The 17,190-nt window shown below is 39.6% G+C and overlaps 1 protein-coding gene across 1 annotated transcript in view; it reads left to right on the forward strand.

Moving 5' to 3' along the window:
- Window positions 1-254: 254 nt before the first annotated feature.
- The window catches only part of PLAG1 (PLAG1 zinc finger), a 54,929-nt gene continuing 37,993 nt past the window's right edge, over window positions 255-17,190 (forward strand). Inside the window, exon 1 of the mRNA XM_069957555.1 lies at window positions 255-305. The gene's annotated coding sequence lies outside the window, so the exon portion shown is untranslated. The remainder of the gene's footprint in view (window positions 306-17,190) is intronic.

A 17,190-nucleotide genomic window follows, 5' to 3' on the forward strand; every position in this document is an offset into this window, starting at 1 on the left:
TAACCAATCCTAGTCCGATGCGGTGACAGCACCACAAACGGGATTGGCGAAGCCTCCGAAGGCATCAAGCAAAGGGGCGTGTCGCGGGCGGAGAGAAAGGAGGGGCTAGCGGTGGGCGCGTCTCCCGATTCAAGCTGGGCTGCATCGCAGCGCATACACTACAATGGCTGCTGGAGAGAGGGGAAAGCAAACAATTTCCAGGCCCGCAGCGTCCAGGCAAAAATATGGGAAAAAAATTATTAAAAAATCGGAAAGGCACCTAAACCCCGGAAATCGACCGCAGGAAGGATGTTAAAGCTCCCGCGGTGAGTTTGCAGGGGGTTTGGACTGGCGCAGCCACCTCTGAAGCATAGAAAATCAGGGTTATTTAAATTATGGGAAAGGGGGGGACGAGAAGAGGAGGAGGAGGGGGGAGAAGGAGAGAGGAGGAAAAAAAGTTATTGGAAATCACCCCCTCCTCTCCTCCCGGTGCACGGACTCTATTGGGAGAAAATCCACCGGGGAAAGTTTCTGCAGAAAAGTCCGATTTCTGTGTAATTGCCGATTTCTAAATAAATTACTGGGATCTGGCATGAGGGTCTGCACCAATGGCTGGGGGGGCTCCGGTGCTGCTGCTTCTAGGGGTCCCCGCTGCTTTATGGGGGGGCTGGAGTCAAATGGAAGAAGTTTGGGAAACTTGGGGGGGGGGGAAGAAGTTTGCAGGAAAGTTTTCGTTTTTCTTTCTTGCACTTAATATAGTGACAGGAGCCGAGCAGGGAGCGGGGAGAGGAGGGGAAGACATGAAAGCCAAGGGAGAGCCAGCCGGGGAGCAAAAATACGGGCGGAAAATCGGCAAAAATCACCCGCTCACCCCAAAGCCTCCAAAACTCCCCCAAAGTGACTTCAGGGGCTTCCCCTCCCCCCGGTGCAGTGTAATGCCGGATCCCGGGGCTCCCTGCTCTGTTTCCATGCTCCTGTGTGGAGGTGGGTATATAGAGCAGGGGTCGCTGCCCCCCCCTTCTCCTCCCCATCTTTTTATAAAGGGGGGTGCACTGGTTTCAGGGATCCCCCCAGAAAGTGGATGTGTGCCTGGATTCTGGCAGAGGGGATGGAGGACGGGTTCCTGGGACAGCTTGTTGTCAGGATCATAAACAACCAAAATGGAGGGAGTATAGAGGCAAAAAGCAAATAAAAAATCCGCAAAAATCCCCAGATGGCTTGTGTGCGACGTTTTGTGAATGGGTCAGGGTCCCGGTGCCCCCTGCAGCTCTGGAGTGACTGTAGGCTGGACTTTTTTTTTTTTTTTTTTTATTTACATTTTTTTTCCTGCAACTTTCATAAAGTTTTTGTCCTGACACCAGGGCTGCTGCATTGGCCTTGCTGGGGGGTTGGGGTTAAATCTGGGGATCTCTGCTGCCTTTTAATGTGTGTTTTTTTTATATATATATATATACATAATCTGTACCCAGCCTGGTTGGACAGGGTCCATGCATGGGGGTTAGCCTTAGTGAATGTGTTTTTATGTGGTTTTTGGAGGTGATGTAAATTATCTCCCTTGTCACTTTTCTACAGGCTAAAAAAAAACTTATCTTTGCAAAGCAAGCTCTTGCCTCCCCCCACCCCCCTGCTGCTGCTGCTGCTGTGAAACCCTCAGCCATTGCATTGCAGGGCTGCAGCCTGTGTTCTTCATAGTGGAGCTAGGGGAAGTAGCATCTTCAAGTGTTTTGCTTTTATGTTGCCTCTTCAAGTGTTTTTGCTTTATGCTTCTACCCTTGCTGCATGTCACCTGCTGCAGGAATCCTCTGCCAGTGTCTAGGGAGAGAGACCCATAGAGGATTGTCTGCAACTGCAAGGAGATGTAATGTTGCTGATGTTGCTCCCACGTGGGATTTGGGGGGGGGGGGGGGTATTCTTCACATTATATAAGCTCCCATGTTTCTGTGCAATCCCAGACAACAGGCATGCTGCAAGGCAGATGTTGCTTTAAGTTCCATGTGTGCTGATATGAACACCTACAGATGTCATATTTGTTACAATGCATTGTGTGCAGTACATGTTTTATGTTTGAGTGGCAGTGGGGGGCAGCAGCATGGTTACTGTATAAAGTTACTGTGTGCTTTTTTATGTGTTGCATTGGTCAGGGATGCCATGTAAATGCTTAGCGTCCCTCTATGGTGGGAACCCAGAGACAGAGGTATGACCTCAGTATTCCCTAACCTGTGGCTTTCCAGCTGTTGTAAAACTACAACTCCCAGCATGCACTGACAGCTGAAGGCTGCCATTGCATGTTGGGAGTTGTAGTTTTGCAACAGCTGGAAACCCACAGGTTATGGAACCGTTTTTGTTTTTTGTTTTTTTGTTAAAGAAAAGCATGTAAAACTGGTCAGATGTGCTGCTTATAATATTTCAAAGTAAAAATGCTGAAATCTGAGCATGTGGCTGTTAAGAGCCATGGCATTGTTTAGCAGTGGTGACCTCAATGACAAATGCATTGTACTGTCTCTTTAAATGACCCATGAGCATTCACAGTGCAGTTGTTTTGTATGTAAACAGCAGCGTTATTTTTAGGGTTTTGTGTCCAAAACAAGTGATTTATAATGTGACAATTCATGAGCAATCTGTTATTTCATTGCATATTCTGATAAAAACTTTACCTGGGTTCATAGTTCATTTGGTTTCCAAGTAGTGTACCGATTATCCTATTATAGGGCTGTTGTTTTTAAGAGCCTTTGTGCTGTTTGCAGTGCCAGCACTTGTCACTAAATGGTTAATGTTTGCTACCTTTAGTATTGTTATTTTTACATATTAAAACTTCTGGCTGCAGATTACCAATTCCCTTGATGAGAGGATACAGAATATCCTGCTGGGATGTAATGTGTCCACCTCTTTGGGTCTGTGCTTTGTGTTGACTGAGTGACATGTTTTAAACATCCATGTGAACTTGGGCCTGTTCCAATGTGTTCAACTGCAACAATGTATAAGTGACCTGCATTACAGTCCCCATAGCTGAATGCAGGCGGGAAGTATTGCATTGTTTGGAAACTTGATTACAGCAAAAGGTTTAAAAACATTGTTGCCAATTTTTTTTATGTTTACATTTGTTATTGTAAATATTTTGTGGTTTTGTATTCTTATGAAAAACATGACTCCCCAGTTTGCTGGAGGATCATAAATTTAGTTATTTGTTTACTAAACTAATAAAATCTATAGAACATTGCACACACTATAACTATATATATATATATATATATATATATATATATATATATATATATATATATATATATATATATATATATATATTTCTCTTACTGTAACCACGCTGAGATATCCCCTATAGATATAGTATAGCTCAGCTTCCCTTTTGTAAATAAGTCTCTTACTGTAAGCTCACTGAGATATCCCCTATAGATATAGTATATCTAAGCTAGCACTTTATGATTTCCCTGTTTTATAGGTGGTGTATATGAACTTTGAGATGCTGATGATTAAACATTTACAGCCTATCCACTTCCTATAGATAGCTTTATTACCTGCATCTCATGGGTTAATATTGCATCTATCCTAAACAGGGATTTTCTCTGTATTCTTTTGCTTATATTTTATATCTAGTTTATATATAAGATATTAGGAAATGATTAACTTTTAGGTTAATATAATCTTTCTATCATTTCAAAAGTATTCAAATCCAAATGAAAAAAAAAATTCAAGGGATCAATTTTTTTGCTTATTAAATTGTTGTAAAGTATTAATTTAATGTACTATTACGTTTACGTTGATGATTAATTGACTTAATGGTGTGTTCACATGTTCAGGTTCTTGATTGCAATTCACGAATACAAAGCCAGGAATGGAATTTAGAATAGGAGAAGCCATCTTCTGCCCTTTATAAGTGTCTTCCATGTAGGATCTCGTTCTGGTTTAATAATCTATAGCGTAGACGTGTGAACATACTCGAAAGCAATTGGATTGTGCAAGTGGCACTAGAAATAATGAAAAGTATACAAATATTTCTCATTTCCTTTGTTTTATTGAAACAAATTGACTTTAAAGGGTTTGTACATGAACAGTATATGTTTTTAATAAGATTGTGAATTGACATGCTCTATATTCTGGTGAGATATATTGTGTGCTTTGAGCTACTGTGTATTGCTAAACTTCAATATCTGAGGAACCGGTGTTGTCTCAGCTCTGATCTGATTGGTGCATTGTGCACTTCAGAGCTGCATTCTGTGCAGCCAACTTTGACCAATCAGACAGCGATGTGAGCATTGTAATCTGACACTGCTGCAAACATGGCAGAACAAGAGAAGTGCAGGGCAGATACACTAGAAGTTAATTCAGTTTCATTGTGTTTATGTAAAGTTACATTTCAGTCTGGAAACCAGAGATGTTACATGTCAAGCTTGTAATGGTCACCTCTTGTCCTTTTACTGTACATGTTTAAATGAATGTAATTTTACTAATAAATGTAGCCGTCGATTGCCATACACTATCATTATTCTCTGGCAAAGCAGCAATTATCTTATTACTGAGGTAAATAATATATTCTTGTAAAGGAGAGCGACTCATCCTTTATTGCCCTGTAAAATAGCTCGGTGGCTTGTGTAGCATTGATCATTCATTATTACATTATATATATTTCACGTCTTTTCTACTCTATGTACTCTATTAGTTTTAGAACCTGCCATCTAATGTAAAGGGCGAATTAAAGTTTTTATTGGAAAAAAATTTTCTAAATGCATGTAATTATATTTACTTTATTCATCGCTTGAATCATTGCATTTAGCTTTTATATGTGTGTATTTATTTTTACTAATTGATACATTGCATTAGTATTTACAGTTTGAAGTTTACTGTCTTTGTAATTTTTGTTATTGTCTACATCTCTGGATAATAGATATTTGTAGCAATCATGGTTGTATCCTACGTTTTTGTTTAGGTCAAGCGATAAGACATGTATTTACTAAAGTACTAGTGTAGGCAAGATACAATTGAGCACATATTTGTGTTAGAATGTATAGATATAGATAGATTGTGTCTTTCTGTAAGGGAAGCAAGTTTATTCTTCTTAACATTAAGAATTTTATAGTATCCTCAATGGAAGAGCTGATACAGTGCACAAATTCAGTATCCCCCCAGACAGGGAAAACAAACCAAAAATTCAAGCCCTTTAAGACTTATAAAGGTGTAGTAGACTGTGTGTCTATGGGAAATGCTGAAAATGATTTCCTCTGGCAGAAACAAGCATCTTCACTATAATTTAGTTCTAAAAATACTATATATGCAAGTAAGATAGTAAGTTCGGGAAACATATTAAAGAATAGAGGATTGTCTTGGGCGGCTTCTTTATTGCCGAGAATGTTTTCTAGTAAACTAATATGGGTTTTATGGCTTTTTTTTCAAACCTCTTTACAGTGGGTGCCAAGTTTTAGCAAAGGAACCCAGGAAGAGTAGGTGTTTCACATGGAGGTCCTGAAAGTTTGCATATGGTGCCCATAATATCAGTGCAGTGAACTCTTGTTCAGAACAGGGAATTCTTTTGATGGTATTTTCCTTGGTTGATCAGTAAGAAGTTGTAGGGCTATAAATCCACAAATTGTAGACGTTGTTTAGAGTTGTATATGAAGCGTACAGTACTAGATACTATATTAATTTATTTCTGCAATATTGTCTGATATATACTCCTCTCTTTTTAATATGTGATGTTACTTCTATTGGAAATCATGTGAATAAAACTTTAAAGTGATACTAATGTAGTATTTAACTTAGTAGATCTGATCAAAGAGAATACTAGTCATCCTATAAGTCATTGACCTAATAGCCAATGTATTAATTTATTTAATTAAGTGAATAGTGTGAATATTTGTTGAGAATCTGGTAAAAGAAGATTCATTGGTTGTATAAAGGAGCAGTGTGAAGAACTGTCCAGAGTTACATAGTGTGACTTGCCACCATAAACTATAGCCTACAAAAATGGTGGAGGGGTCAGGCATAAAGCATATCGGGAAAGACTTAAGGATTTGGATCTGTATAGTCTGGAGGAAAGAAGGGAAAGGGGGGGACATGATCGTAACCTTTAAATATGTTAAAGAACTAAATACGGTTCAGGAGGGAAGTTTTTTTAATAAAAAACTGAACACAAGAACAAGAGGTTAATTGGGGGGAAAGATCCGAAGCAACGTGAGAAAATATTATTTTACTGAAAGAGTAGTAGATGCTTTGAACAAAGTTCCAGCAGATGTGGTAGGTAAATCTACAATAACAGAATTTAAACCTATATCTATCCAAAGATAATAAGAAGGGAAATACTAAAAGGGCAGACTAGATGGACCCAGTGGTCTTTTTCTGCTGATGATCTTCTGTTTCTATAGGTTTCTATAGCCATAGTATGATTTGTTACCATAAACTATAGTCCATATAGAAAGGACACAGCATTTGCTTTTATTTAGGGCACTTTGCTTTGAATTTTATGGGGTTTTGGGACCGCTTACTTGTCTTTGCTCCTGCCTTTTGTATATCTACACTCTAAAACATTACTTCTCATCCCCCTATGATAACATTCTTGTAATCCTATGCAAAGACAGTTTTTAGCTCCATTAATAATTACATACATTAAGTTTCTTCAGGGAGGTCTACTGGTACTGTCATCCCTGTGTTGCTCTTCTCTGTTGCAGCAGGTCCAGACACTTAATTTAGTAGACTGGTTAAAGGGGAAGTTTCCTCAGGAAATGACCAATTGTTTAAATAAAGTTTTTAAGTTAAACATCTTTAAGAGTAACTTTCCCCCCTACTTTTTCTGTGGCACTTTTCTTTATTTAAAATCTTGGAGTTTTTACAACATGCTAACACTTCCTGTTCTGTGGAGATCAGTTATTTCATTCTCATCACAGACAGGATTACAATTATAGGTAACTCCCATACATAGATGCAGGATTTACCATTTACAATAGGTAAAGATCACAGCTCCCCTCCTCCAACTTCCCTACACACTGACCTCTGCACAGGTCATAGAGCACTCTCTCACAGGAGTAAGTTTCAGACTACATTCATCTATGGTGCATGTGGCTGCTGGAAAGCAAATCTCCAAATGCTGTTAAGAGCAGTTCATGCAATATAGCTGCCCTCATAATAGCATACAGAAAATATAATGGAAAAAATCTAGAATCTGAAAGCAAAAGCAGAAAAAGAATATGTACTAGTAAGAATAAAAATAGGTGATGTAATCCCTTTAAGAATTCAGTAGCTAAATAATAGGAACCTCTATGGGGACAAGGCTAATTCAACAATCAAATGTCATTACAATAAGTTGTGATTTGTATGAAAAAAATCTTCTATTTCCTATTTATGACCTCCGTTTGAATCTGTTTTTTAAACTTAACAGGAGTATAGGATGTGTTTTGTTTTCTGTAATCTATTCTATTTCCAGTCTATAGCTGGTTTTTATAGATAGCAGTTTTATGTTCCTGATAGTGTCCGCTATTATGTGTCTCTACTTGTATCTGCATCTTTCTACCTGCACATTTGTTCTGAAGCATGGCAAGGAGGGCTGCAATTTCCTGCAATTACCTATAAACTTTATTGAAAGTTTTGCTACTCTATGAAAAACCTTTACTGCTGAGGACACTTGTCAGGATGGGCTCATCATTTAGTGACTCTTCAGTTAAAGTCTTTGTTTTGTGTTTTATGAGGGTTAAGGGAGGTTTTACTGATTTGTTTAAGGATTCATTGATCTATTGATTCCTTTTCTATTGGGGATTATGAAAACAACCTCTCAGCAGGTCTGGAAGACAGCGTCAGCAAATAATAGTGTGAAATGAAGATACTGTATCTCTGTTATAATATGCAGCTTTTGATATAATAAGCATGCCAACTAGGATCTTACTGTAGGTTTGTTCTGTTATTTGGTTACACGTTTATAAGTACATAGAAGAAACTTTTGAAAAGCCAAAATTTTAAACCTAAGCATCATGAATAGGACCAGGTCCTATATTTTGGTATACAAGTAATCCTATCAAATCAAATTTACCTGCACTTGAATGAATGCAGATCTTTCTGTATTAGTGTCCTTCAAAGACAAGGCTGTGCAAGTGTTCACTTATGCGTATGACTTTTAGTTTCTACGTTTAGATTTAGCCTTGTTGAGGAAGTTGAAAAACGGACATTAAAGTTTATAAGGATCAGTTACTATAGCTGACATGTCTTGGACATCTTTTCTTATAGCTCTGTGTTGTGCCCAACACTAGAAATCTAGGAATAAATTGACAACTGAATGTTACCAGTTGTGTGTGTGTGTGTGTGTGGGGGGGGGGGTTCTCAAAATACTCTTTCCCAAGGGCTTCTTAGGTTCTGGAACTTATCATGCAGTACAATGCATGGGCACTCTTTTCAGCTGGATTCCTTTTAAAGGGGTTATCCAGCAAAAATATTTTTCTTTCAGATCAACTGATTTCAGAAAGTTCTATAGATTTGTAATTACTTCTATTTAAAAATCTCAAGTCTTCCCATACTTATTAGCTGCTGTATGTCAGGTAGGAAATGTTTTGTTTTCAGTCCAACACAGTGCTCTCTGCTGACACCCCTGTCCAAGACAAGAACTGTCCAGAGCAGTAGAGGTTTTTATGTGAATTTGCTGCTGCTCTGGACAGTTCCTGTCTCAGACACAGTAGTCAGCAGAGAGAACTGTGTCCAACTGAAAAGAAAACTACATTTCCTGCAGGACATTCAGCAGCTGATATGTATGAGAAGACTTGATATTTTTAAATAGAAGCAAATAAATGTATATAACTTTCTGAAACCAGTTGATTTGAATGAAAAAATATTTTAGCTGGATAACCCCTTTAATCACTATCTTGTCATTAACAAACCGGATTTAGGGGCCTATTTTCTACTCTGCACATTTTTAGGGCTGGAGAAATAACCGGAACCATTTACACAATTTGCTTAGACTTTTTTTAGGGTCAGTAGTCATTTTTAAACTTCATCCTAGAGTCTATGGTATCTTGTCGAACCTCTGGTGTAGGGCATGAAAGACAGTAGATGCAATGACCTACTGTGATTCAGCCTGGCTGTCCCAACCATGTTAGGCTCAGGAACATGGATTGCTGACTTATCCTATGATGATAATGTGAAGTATTCCCCACTTCTTTTATTTGATATTTCAGATGAAGCTATACATAAGCTATAAGCTATACGTTTGCATTGCTATGGGATGTAGCAGCTCCTTAGTATACCTTTTGGATATGACTTTCTGTATAGTTTAGGATTTAGGAGGTAATGATTTCTAAATCTGCGCTAGTAAACCATCCAGTAATATGATCATTCAGAGCTAAAGATGGCGACTAAAAGAACAGGCTGTCAGGGCAGTGAGCATGCATGTCTGCTGGAACATAGGTTTAATAGATGGGGTCTAGTTAGAAATCAGCTGTTTAGATGTCTGTGATGCCAAACTTTACCTCACACAGTGATATCGATGTTAAGTGTTTAAAACATTGTATTGCTGTATTGCTCCAGACACCAGAAGTATACTTACATGATATAAAAAGATACATGTATACATGTTTTCCCCCACTATCTAACATGACATCAGAATAAACCTTTCCCATTTTAGGTCTATGGTTTACCAAAATTATTTATTTTTACCAAATGCAAGAATAATGAAAGAGAACATTTTTAAGGCATTTGTATTTATTTCTGCATAGTCAAAACTTTACATACATCTCATTAGTATTTGGTACCATTGCCGTTATGACTGGGCACTGTTTGGGATATCCTTCCACAAGCTGCTTTGTAGGAATTTGGGCCCATTCCCCCTTACGGAACTGGTGTAACTGGGCCATGCTTGTAGGCCACCTTGTTCGCACCTGCCTTTTATAGCTTTGCCCATAAAGTTTTCAATAGTGTTGAGATCAGGGCTTTGTGATGGCCACTCCAAAACACTGACTTTGTTATCCTTAAGCCAATTTGTAACTAGTTAGGCTGTATACTTCAGGCCGTTGTCCATTTGGTAGACCCATTTGCACCTAAGCTTTAACGTCCTGCTTGATTTCTTGAGATGTTGCTTCAGTATTGCCACATCTTGTTCTTTCCTCATGATGCCCTCTATTCTGTGAAGTGTACCAGTCCCTCCTGCAGCAAAACAACCCCACACCATGATGATGCCACCCCTGTGTTTCACAGTTGGAATGGCTTACAAGTTTCTCCCTTTTTCCTCCAATCATAATAATGGCCATTATGGCCAAACTGTTTAAGTATAGTTTCGTCACACCACAGGACATGTCTACAAAAATTAAGGTCTTTGTTCCTGTGTGCATTTGCAAACAATAATCTTGTCCTTTCAGCCCATGTCGATACAGTACAGACAAGAGTCAAAGAGTCACGCTGTCTCTAAAAGTGGCCGTGTTTTACCAATGTTGAATAACCCCTTTAACAAGGTCTTTTGCGGGGTTTTTTTTTTCTTCTTAGGTTGATATATTCACAGGTGTGTCTAAGATGTTGCCAATAAACCTATTAGAAGCTTCCAAAGACATGGTATCATCATATGGGCTGTCCTAAATTATTTAAAGGCATAGTAATCTTATAGTGTATATAAACTTCTAGAAAGTACTTTGTAGAAAGTAATAAAAATGCCCTAAAAATACAATGCTACATACAGCCTATATTCTAGTTTTGATATATAGATGGTGACCCGTTCTGGGCCACTTGGTCTCTACTGTATGTGACTGATTACTTTGCTTTTTGGAATTTTCCTGTTGTCTTTTATATGTTTATATTGAAAAACCACTAATAAAAAATTACATTTATAAAAAAAAAAAATGCCCTAAAAAAATCTCTCATTATTCTGGCATTTGGCAAATCTAAATAATTTCGGTAATCCTAACTGATCAAAAAAAAAAAAACACAGGAAAAGTTTATTTTGATTTTGTCAGTGAGAAAAACATTCATTTGTGTCTTTTTATACAGTGTATGTAATCTTCAACTGTACTTTAATGTTCTAGATTTGTGTTTTAAAAGAAACTAGTATTACTTAAAGGGGCTATCTAATATATTATAAATGAAAGTACCTGTAGATGGTAAACATCAATGTTATAAGATAACAGACTAACCAATAGTCACCTGTCAGATCCAGCTCCTGTGGTCCTCAGAGGTTTTATCTGAGTGTTCTGTAGTGATGACATCACAAATGTATATGTGACTGCCAAGCCAATGACTGACCTCAGAGGTTTATCTGCGTTCTCTGTAGTGATGACATCACAAATATATATGTGACTGCCCAGCCAATGACTGACCTTAGAGGTTTCTCCCAGACAAGGATTGGCAGTCACAAGTATGTACACCATGTCATTGCTAGAGGAAAAGTAAACAAAGACAAGGGGGTAGCATCAGCGCTAGATGTTACTAGTGAGTAAAAGTTGGCTTAATATTTTGGTCAACCCCTTTAATACGCAGTTATTGATATTGAGAAGGCATTAATGCACAGTTGTCTTTGTTCTGCTCCATTTCACCTCTAATTCAGTTGATTAAATGTACAAAGATGTTCATCAGTTTTAGATTAAAAAGCAATTGTGCTGGAAATGTGTTTAGAAATGAATGTGATTAGTATAAATAAAGCTTTAGTGGTGATTAAGAAAATAAAATGATTGAATTTGGACAAAGCTAAACATGCCTAGCACTGGCGAGTCATGCATCCAGCCAGACTGGATCTCCTTCTCCTCCTCCTCCATCTTTAGTTGATGGTGACTATTACTCTGGTTGCTACAAAATGTGTTAATTTGAAAATAGGTGTAATAGCCCTTTAACAAGGTTTTCCTGCTTTCTGTAAATAGAAGTTATCCCACCCGAGCCTGAGAAAGTTCTCCGGCTATAGCCATGACTATTGGATTGTGCATCAGCACCCCACCTGTGATAAGTGGCACCAGAGGTGTCTGGCAGCTTCTCGCCCCTCATGTTCCATGGAGATTAATATTCCCGTTCTGCTAAACGTGTTAATGGAGTGAGAGCTGATTGAGGAAGGTCATTTCTGGCCAAAAACACCTTTATAAAATTGTAACATGCATCCAGGGTTCATGGACATACAATCGAGCTAAGTTGGGGATTACCTGTGACCTGTTTATGGTATTTGAGACAATTTGTGGCTGTCACTCCAATGGTCACCATCTTGGGCAGATCAGAATTATTTTTATTTTTTATGGTGTTTTATTCACCTAATGTTACCTGTGTCACCTGAAGTTTAAATATATATATGTATACATGTATATATACATATTCTGTGTCTTGTCAGACTTCACCAATTGTTAACTAGAACCAGGAGGAGCACTTAGTGCAGCACTTCACTCCCCATCTTGCTGCAGGAGACTGCCTCTGTTGAAAGTGTATAGAGAGCATCTCTTGCAGGGCTTAGCCAAGTGCTTCTCCCGGCTTTGTCTAGAATCTAGACAAAGATCTTGGTGTTTAGACCCCAACCATCTAGACTCTAGATGGTCAGGGTCTAAACACCAAGATCCAGAGTGACCAGAACTTTTGACATATCTCTAGGACATTCCTAACAATTGTTTCTTTTTGTGCCTTATATTTTGGAGACACCAATGTTGTCTGAGATGCTGCAATAGCAGTTTGAAAGATGTACTTTACAGCAGGCATAGGAAAATAGAGTAACTTTTGGGCACACTCTGTAACAAATATAGAGAGAGTAGCTGAACTATTTACGTAATCTATTGTCACTGACAAAATCCCATGTTCTCTCCCTCCAGGTTTAAATAGTACCTGCCACTTACAAAAACAACTTTTGACATGCTCTAGGGACATGTTAGAATTTTAATGGTTGGTGTCTAAGTGTTCAAACCCGACTGATCAGTAAAACAAGCAGGGAAAGCAGTGAGGTCCCACACACTCTTCACAGACCTGGACAACCCCATGCACTTGCCTTTTGGGTCTGATTAAGTCATGTGACACAGAACCAGGAGGGAACACACTAAGCGAGTACTTCTCCCTGCTCACCTTGTTGGTTGTTAGGTTCTGAACATTCAGACCTTGACCAATTAAAAAAAAAAAAAAAATTAAAAATAAACATGCTGCATGTAGCATTGCTTACATATCTGGCGTGGTTCTGAAACTATAAAAAAAAAGCATTAGTTTTCGGGGGGGTCTTATATTAAAATAAAAATTTTCAGAATGTATTGTTGTCCCTCTGCTCTCCATCACTGTCTACTCCCTCCCATGTTTCACAAAAATATAATCTTAGAATCGCTTGGATAAGTTAAAGAGATACTCTGCGCTGGTGTTATTTTCAGTGTACGGCCCGGGAGGGGGTGGATATAGAAGCCCCCGGTCACTTACCTCCCCGGTTCCAGTAGTGAAGTCCCAGATCGTGCCGTCCGGCTGCCACTTCTTGGTCTGAGCTGCGGCTCGAGATGTGACGTCTCAAGGCAGCTCAGCCATACAGTGGCCAAGGCGGGACTCCGCTACGACCGCTGAATGGCTGCCTTGATACATCATGTCTCGAGCCGCAGCTCAGACCAGGAAGTGGCAGACGGACGGGAGAACAGGGCGACGCAATCCGGGACCCGACACTGGAACCGGGGAGGTAAGTGACTGGCAGCTTCTATATCCACCACCTCCCCGGCCGTACACTGAAAGTAACCCCAGCCCGGAGTACCCCTTTAAAGCATCCCAAACCTAAAACCACATAAAGTATTTAAAAAATGGACTCTGGTTCTTAAGAACCTCTACAGAACAGAAAGTGTCAGCTTACTGTGAGGTCTTGGTGGCCAATATCAGTCAAAAAAGCGAATCTATCTAAAGTATAAGATCACCTTTTGGGTATAGTTAAAGGAATTATTCAAGAGTAAAAAAAAAAAAAAAACATATCTGCCACAGTGCCATGTGCTAAGCATGTCTGTGGTATTTCAGCTTGGTTCCATTAAAGTGAATTGGAGTCAGGATGGATTACACAAACTTAAAACTGGTATGGGATGTTTTTCTTGGAATCCTTTAAGCCAGATTCGCACGTACCAGATCCACAGCGGATTAAAAGCTGCAAATTTGCTGCGAAATCCACTGTGGATCCCTTGCCTGATGTTTTTATAAGAATACATACTATTGACATCTCGCTGCAAGTATTAGCAAAATATGCCATTATCTGCATTTAAAAAGCCTTTTTCCAGGTCCCCCCCCCTCCCTCCTCTTTTCCATCCACTGCAAAAAAATCAGGAAATTGTGACATCAGACGTACCCAGTCTGTTCTATAGAGAGGGGAGAGGGGAGGAGGGAGGGAGGAGGGAGTTAGCCGACAGCAGAAAGCAGATAACAGAGGATTACAGGCACGGAGCTGGGGGACAGCTGTAATCAGAGGTCAGAGAGGTCAGTGCTGACTGTCAGAGGAGATAAAAGGCGATGTGTTTGTAGATTAACTCTTTGTTGTCCTGTTTTGATCTTTTATTTAGCTCTCTCCATAGGAGAACAATGAAGACAGGGGGGAGAGCTTCAAACTGCTTTTTCATGATAAAAATGCATTTTTCAACTAATAAACCCAATTCCAAAGTTTCTTAGAATCGCCTGAATTATTGACTATTGCCTGCTAGGAGTGTGGAAAGAACATTGTGGACTCATGGTTGTGAGTCTGCTGTATTCATGAAGAAAGTGCTTTTCCCCCACCCACTCCTATCTGCGGTTACTGATAGCCTGATTAGTCACCGCCTTGAAAGACTGGAGTAGCGCTCCCCTCATATATACAGTGGACTCATAACTCAGAGTCTGCTGTGTTCTTTAAAGCGTAACTGTCATTTCAGGGTCATTTTTCTGAAAACAATAAATATCTATAGTACAAGCGATTTTAAGAAACTCTCTAAGGGTAGCTTCACACACACCGTATCACAGCGGATTTTCCACAGTGCATCCGCAGCAGATTTCATCTAAATAACTAAACACAGTATCAAATCTGCTGCAGATCCGGTGTGTGTGTAAAGGCACCCTAATAAGTTTTATTTACCAAAAGAGTTTCCTTCTGTACTGAAAAAGCTGTTTTCCTAGCTCCCCCCTCACTTCAGAAGAAGGATTTCGGTGTCTATTATGTGTCTATGGAGAGGGGAGGGGCTGAGAGGAGTGAGTGAGCAAAGAGCAGTCCTACGCAGCACAACACCCTGCAATCTTCTCTCAGCAAGTTCCTAGATAAGCACTGACCTTTCTGACCCCTGAATTCAGTGTTTTATGTTCCCTGACAGTCTACAAACAGCTGACCATGTCTTCTCTTCCTGCTCACTCAACTCCCTTGGCCCCTTCCCCCACCATAGGATATAATGGACACAGAAGAACCCGTCTTTACTGGCTTCTCTGTAATGAAGATGGATTTGCCTGATAATGCACAGATAAGAAGTGAGGGGCGAGGCTGGGAGAATGCTTTTGAGTACAGAAAGAGGATTTTTGCCTAATAAAAACTATTATAGAGTTTTTTAAAATCGCTTATACTACTGATTTCTGCAAAAAGAAAAATAAGTGTCGCTGTCGTGAATTTTTTTTTTTTTTTTGCAGAAATCAATAGTCCAGGTGATTTTAGGAAACTTTATAATTGGGTTTATTAGCTGAAAAATGCATTTTTATCATGAAAAAGCAGTTTGAAGCTCTCCCCCTTGTCGTCATTGTTCACCTATGGAGAGAGCTAAATAAAACACCAAAACAGGACAACAAAGAGTTAATCTACAAACACCTCACCCTTTATCGCCTCTGACAGTCAGCACTGACCTCTCTGACCTCTAATTATAGCTACCCAGCTCAGTGCCTGTAATCCTCTGTTATCTGCTTTCTGTTGTCGGCTAACTCCTTCCTCCCCCCTCCCCTCTCCCTAGAACAGACTGGGTACGTCTGATGCAACAAGTCACAATTTCCTGATTTTTCGCAGTGAATGGAAAAGAGGAGGGAGGGGGGGACCTGGGAAAATGCTTTTTAAATGCAGATAATGGCATATTTGGCTAATAAACCCAATTACAAAGTTTATTAAAATCGCCTGGACTATTGATTTCTGCAAAAAAAAAAAAAAAACACGACAGTGACTCTTTAAGGCTTCTTGGTCTATTTTGAGTAGTAGGCTACATACAAATGATGATAATGTTGTTTTCAAAATATATTAAAGTGTTACTATGATTTAAAAAAAATCACAAGGTCAGAAAATTTAGGTTAGACAGGGTCAGTAGAGGCGCTCCTGGTGCAGAAGACACATCCTAAAGCAAGTCTATAAAGCCCATCTCCGATAGAAAGACTGGGGAGAAATGCCCAGCCAAGCTATCTGTGCCATTTTTTTTTCTTTCTCTTTATCTACCATATCGATAGAGCAGACAATAGGAAATTTTATTTTGGAGGCTGAGCTCTCCTGGGGCCAGTTTGACTAGAGGCCAGTAGTAAGATCTTTCTTAGACATCAAAACATTAGGCATCAATAAAACTATTCTGGGCACATTGGCTATCTAGCTGCTGCCGTTTCCCCTGTAAAACCTGGGTCTGGCCCTGGGATGAGCATACATGACAAATTGCAAAGTCCTTTGTGGTGAGTGAGCTCTTTACCCAAATTTATGACCTTTGACAGTTCAAAATTTTCAAAGTCAAAATATCTATTCTTCCAGGAACTATCTTCTATGCTTGTCATCTCTGGTATTTCTTGACATACCGATTCTGTAGCCCATTATGGCAGGAAGTACAGCATCATTGTCTTGCACTGTGGCCCATTTTCAGCCCTTTATCATCTTGCCTGTGGCACAATTCTCTAATAGAATGAGGAATGTAGTAAGCAGCACCTTACACTCTGGTGGCAATTGTTGGGAGGTAAGCAAACAGCAATGATGTGTTATGTGCAACGAGGGTAGTGGTGACCTGTGTGTATTATTTATGAAGGCCTAGTTTGTACGCAAGGTGGGGATTACATGGCTTCCACCACCACGCACCACCCAGAAGAGGCCTGTACCCTGAGCTGCTTCATTCATGTATACAATGGGGTTAGGAGTATTCATTTTTTGGGGGAGGCAGTGTTACTATGATGGAATTTTTAACTGGTTATAGGGCACTATAGCTCTCCTCCTAAAAAAAATTAAGAGCTTGCTCTTAAGTGCCGCCTTTTAGAAGTAGCATCCTGGCAAGTCAGTGCCTGACTCGGACAAAAAGAAGCCTCCACAACCCATGACATACAAACATGGCATGGGCTCTGGATCCAATCCTGTGTCTTCCCAGG

This window comes from Dendropsophus ebraccatus, chromosome 2, assembly GCF_027789765.1.
Source record: "Dendropsophus ebraccatus isolate aDenEbr1 chromosome 2, aDenEbr1.pat, whole genome shotgun sequence".
Lineage (NCBI taxonomy): Eukaryota > Metazoa > Chordata > Amphibia > Anura > Hylidae > Dendropsophus > Dendropsophus ebraccatus.